Consider the following 6,000-nt stretch of genomic DNA (forward strand, 5'->3'; position numbering starts at 1 on the left):
TCATGACACATTACAACATTTTTTCATGATTGAGCATGTAAATTGTGACGACTGGAGCTGACTCTCCTCGTGCACAGTCTCAGCACAGGAGCTACAGTTACATCCAGACGGTTTCTATGACGACAAGGAGAGACACTCCCTCCGAGGCATTCCAACCATGTCAGCCTCGTTGGCGGTGGCAAGTCAGGACCTGAAGGACTTTGAGATATGACATCAGATGTGATAACACTGTGAGGAGTTGGCAATGTGTGAAGTCATTGACTGAGGCCATTGGTCATAATATTGGTCATAATATGTAGGTGTTGAGAATTGCTGGGACATGTTCGTGTCAGCTACGTTTTGTGTCATTTCAAAAGCAGGATCCCCAGTTATGAGTTAACCACCGGAGCATCTACAGGGTTAATGATTATCACAGCCTGAATGTAGTTTCGCTGCAGTAGAATATTTCCTCTTTCCTGCACACAAGCTGTAACTGCATTATAATTCAGAAGCAGTCAGTCGCTCACTTTACCTCCACTGCCACCACTTCTTTTAAATTCATTATTTGAGTTTGGTTTGTTTTTTATCTGAAGTCAATAAAGTAACACTTAATCAAGTCAAGTCAAGTGATCTACTTTTGTTTGTTTTATATATCAGAAACAGGCTTTTAGTATGGAAGATTTAAAATGCCTAAATTAAACAAATGATGCCTTCCCCTCTGAATTAATACTGAAATGCAAAACACCTCCTCACCTTATTTTCTGTCTTGTGATCTGATTTTAATGTCAAAATGAAAAGTAATTACATTTTATATGACACAGTAAATGCATACAAAAACTAAAAAACATCCTTTCATATCTACCATATTTTACACTTTTTAAACAAATTAGAAAACTGTGCTTTCATCTGAATTGTTACTCAAGGGTCAGTTTTAATGTAGGAACAAACAATTATTTATTTGTAGCTATTATTTTCTCAACAGAACCGTTATTTGTCAGAAATCCACCAAAGCAAAAGCTGATTCTGATTTTCAAATTGTTTGTTTTGTCCAACCAACAGTACAAATCCCAAAGATATTTAATTTACTTAGATAAAAGGCTGAAAAAACAGGCAAATATTTAAAAGCGAGGAACTGGAAGCAGAGAAATGTTTTGCTTGACAAATGATTCGTTGATTATCTAATTAAAATGTCCTGTCGATCGGATAATGAATTCATTCTTCTTTATTTTTATGTTTGAGCAGTCATGATCAATGGATCCTCTTTGATTGGAGTGATACTCGTTATTCCTATAAATAATCACACAAAAGTGTAGTCTGAGCCTCCAACTGCTCCTCTTCTATGATCCAATTAAGGTACTTGAGTAGATTTCGTACTCTACTGCATTTCAGTAGTTGTACTTTTGACCCCCTCCACCTCCTCAGGTACCCCCATTCACACCTTGGCTACCCCACCCTCCTCCTCCACAGCCTGTCTCCCCCTTAACGACAGCAACACCACCCCCCTCATCTACCCTCCTCCCACTCAACCCCCCCTCCAAGAGACGGCAGCTCACCAGGACCCGGATAAACAAGGCCAGAGGTCCCGACGACGTATCCCTGAGGTTGAAAAAGGTGCCAAAGATCTGGAAGTGTTCCAAAAAAGGACAGATCCCAGCGCTTCTCAATGGGAACTTCAGGCCCTGTAGCCTTAACTCACATGTTATGAAGACTGTTTGAGAGAACTGGTTCTGCAGCAACTTAGACCCCTGGCCCACAGACGCCCATGAGACCCGCTGCAGTTTTGCGTAACCAGGCCGACATTCGGCGTGGATGATGCATCATCTACCTGCTTCACAGAGCATACGTGTCATCTTTTTTGCTGTGGTTTGTTGGGGAGGAGGCATCGGGACTAGGGATGCCAACAAGCTGAGCAAGCTGGTGAGGAAGGCCAGCTCTGTGGGGATGGAGCTGGACAGTGGGGAGGCTGTGAAGGAGAAGAGGATGAAGGGGAAGCTGAAAGCCATCATGGATCATGGATCCGACAACCCCTCTCATCCTCTCTACACTGAGCTTAGGCAGCTCAGGAGCACTTTCAGCCACAGACTGATCCAGCCCTGAGCCTCAAAGCGGTTTGGAGGCTTGTTTGTACCATCAGCCATCAGACGCCGGTACCTCCAACCCCCGCAGGCTAAGACTGGTTTAAACTCTAACCCACAATGCACAAACTTTTTGCACTATCTATATTTAATTTCCACATGTGCAGTTTAGTTTTAGTCAAGCTGCTCAATATTTGCACACCATTCCTACTTGAATAGGCATAGTGTATATGCTTTTATTTATAGTCTTATATATTGTATTATATTTTGTAATATCTTGTTACAAATCTTGTACCTCCACTTTTGTACTCTTTTTTTTGCACTACATTGCCCTATGCTGCTGTGTCAATTTTGAATTTCTCCTAAGGGGGATAAATAAAGGAACATCTTATCTTATCTTATCTTAGACACGCTGGGGTGGAGAGTTAGAGAGGTGTTACTTGGAGGACTGATCATGTTCAACCAGATGACAGATAGTTGTGTGCGGGGGAAACATTATCCAGCGAACATGTAAATGGTGAAAATACACACAGATGAGAAATTCCACATGTGGTTGAACTCTGAGCGAAGGGGGAAACACACCCAACTTTTCTTTCCACTCTGAGAATTTTCTTCAGCCAAAGTAACAGCAACAGTTCATCCTTTCTGCATTTTTTCTCACTGGAGCCATCACCTGTCCTGAACTTGATGCTGTCATGCCATACCTGCCATCAGTCAAATCTGTCCTTGTGTTTAAACTTTGCATCTCCAAAATGCTGTGTTTGCAGGAAGTAAGAATACAGTTTATTTGCATCTTTTTTATTCCAGATGACAATCAGTCTCCCTCTGAGTCTCTACAGGCTGCGCTACAGCAACATCTGGTGGCTCAGAGGGGCAGATAGCAGCTCTTCTGTGGTGTAGTTTTAACAGCTAAAAGAAGCATTATTATTACACACTCAGCAAGGTATGTTTTGAATATTACACTCATTGTCCTTTTAACCTCGTCCTGAGTACAGACTTCACAGATTCAGTTGTATTTTCAGGCGTACTCTGCTGGGTGTTGATGACCGTGCTGAGAGCTGCTAATTGAAAAAGAGCTGCCTGGTGGATGAAACACTGTGATGTCATCAGGGCGTAAAATCTGAAGCTGTTAGACAGAAAAAGAAATTTAACAGATGGAGAGGAATAACTGAGCCCCAAGGGGGACGTCAGAGAAAAGTGGTGCATTTTTTTGTTGATTTCAGCCCCAAACTGAATAATTAAAATACAAACCTATTTTAGGTTTAAAATCCAAAACAATATCTGATGTTCCATAAAATCTGTATCAGTGGTTTCTGACTTTTAGTGGGTTATAAATACTCAAAGTAGAGTAAGCTGTTCAAATAAATGAATAAATACAAAAATAAAATTTCAGCATGGTATCTTTTAGTATGAAAGACAGCAGTATTACAGAGATTGGAGCACATTTATAGTGTTTATATGTAAGCTGCAGTTCTAGGGATGGCAATGATTGATGTATTGTTCTTATGTGTGTACAGGCTGTGGAAACACATTTCCTCTAACAGAAAGGCAATAAATTATCTGTCCATCTATCAATGTCTAGACAACACACATGGTCCAGTCGGTCAATCCACCACTTTAGTTCAGACTTAAATATCTCAACTATTGGATAGTTTACCATGAAATTTGGTACAAACATCTATGTCCCCCTCACGATGAATTGATTTAACCTGTTTAATGTTGGTCATGCATTCACCTTCATCTATAACCATAATCTGATATTTGTTACTTTGGTTTATGACCAAATGCTAATCTATCAGCCACAGCTGCTCTTTGAGTTTTGCACTAATTAGCAAATGGCATGCTAACATGCTTAATTAAGAGGGTGAACATGGTAAACTGCTACAGATCAGTATGTTAGCATTTAGCTCTTTTTTTAACTGAACAACCTATTAAATTATGATGTGATATTACTGTGCTGTGAAGATATAGATTTTAAGATTGGACGCTTGCAGTAGATATTGTTTTAGAACATCAGAACCACAGATAATTTGTATGTATATTAGAAATACATGTGATTTGCACAACAAAGGTAATTTGGTTTGTCCTTCAGTTAAAAATGCCATGATACCAATACTATGAAAAACATGTTTTACTTTTAGTTGAGGCTTTGCCCACTTTAAAATCATTAAATCTTGATTGTTTTAGGATGCAAGCCAGGCCAAGGATGCCGGTTCTCCTTTTAACCTTTGTTAATGTATTGCTTTCATTCATTGTATTAGGCATGTGACTAAGGTTCTGATTATGTTTGCATATTTCTGTAATGGCCTCTGTGGCCAAATGCCAGCTTGAAACTAAATGCTAACATGATTGTGTACTGGAGGTCCTTGAAACTGGGTCTCCCCATAGCGTGTCAGCTGAAAGAGAATTATTATTATTTCAGTTTCCTTTACTTTACTTTAGTCATAACATTTCATGCATATAACATGTCCTTCCGCAGTCTCATCTTGTCTGATGGAAAAGCAACCGTCAGGACAAACAATAAAGCTTCTTTCACACTGCCTGAAGCTCACAACCACATGTTGTATTAATAAGCCGACAATGTTTTGAACCAGTGTGCAGGATCATCTCTGTATCTAGACATTTCATGCACAGATCATCAATAGTGAGCTGTGGGAGGTGTGATGATGAGATATCTGTGGATGAATAAAGAAGTCTGGATTAAAACCACAGGTGGTCCAGCAGTGCCTGATCTTTTAGGACAAATTACCAGTTAGACACAGCAGGGAACATCTGTTTAAATTCCTCATTTATTCACAACCTTCTTTCCACTTTAAGTCATTCTGTGCCAGGTGGCTGCTGTGTAGAATTATTTACACTGTCTTTTCCCCTTTTTGATAATCAGTAGGCCTATATGACTCCTGATTCCTAACATAGAGTAGAAACATTTTTGACACGCTTGATGACAGTCTGATTATTGCCAACCAACAGTAGGGGGATTTGCATGGCTCGATTTCTTAGATGGGAGCTGCAGTGTGCACTTTTGTCCTCTTGGAGGTGCTGTGTTTCAGTGTGATTCTAACCATTAAACCAGACAATTCACTCTGCTGACACTCAGCCTCTAAACAGTGACCCCTAAATGTCCATATAAATCTTCTGCTCTCTACCTCCCCCCATCTAATAATGCTCTGAGACGGGGACCAGCTGTGCGGAAAAAAGGTTCCTGCCCTGCAATGGACATGTTCAAGGTGGAGATGGTGTGTGTGAGTCACTCACAGCAGTAATTAGGTAACTACTTGCTCACATTCAAGCCCAACTCAGATGTTTGTGCTCTGTCTTTTTCAGAAATGTGACTGTATTGCCTAGGTTGTTGAAAAAGGTCGCATTTTGAAGCTAAATCACACCTGCAAGAGGAACATCTGCATCCTTGGCTATTCTGCTACTTTACTTCATTGCACACAGCTGATGGATGCAAACTACATGCTATGTGGTGCAATTACAAAATAAGATTAGACTTAAACTTAATTTATGTGACCTCTATGTATTGATTCAGGAGGCAGAGGTGCATATGTGGGGGATGGGAGCCAAAGGTCCATGGGCAACCCTATGGTTTCATTTGTGTGTATGGACAGATCGTGCTGCACAGGAGCCAGCACTCCAGCGAGTGCTGTTTTGGGGCAAAATTTAGGGCAAACAGTATGAGTATGTGTATTTATGTCGATTGCATCCAGCTCTACGTCGGCTTGATCTGTCCTTCTGTTTCTAAAAATGGATAAAATAACAATATGAGGATCTGTCCTCTTTGTGTGGTAGAGTTAGGTGTTTTTAAATGTCCCTGTGTTGCTGTTTAGTAGAAGTCTCACTGTGTGTGGGTCATAACGGATGCAGCAGGAGCTGTACGTTGTTAATCCATATTATCTTTGACTATAGGGAGGATCTGGTATATTAAAGGTCCAGTGTGTCACAT

The sequence above is a fragment of the Morone saxatilis genome, unplaced genomic scaffold (assembly GCF_004916995.1).
Source record: "Morone saxatilis isolate NCDOM2014 unplaced genomic scaffold, NCSU_SB_2.0 Contig20, whole genome shotgun sequence".
Taxonomy (NCBI): Eukaryota; Metazoa; Chordata; class Actinopteri; family Moronidae; genus Morone; species Morone saxatilis.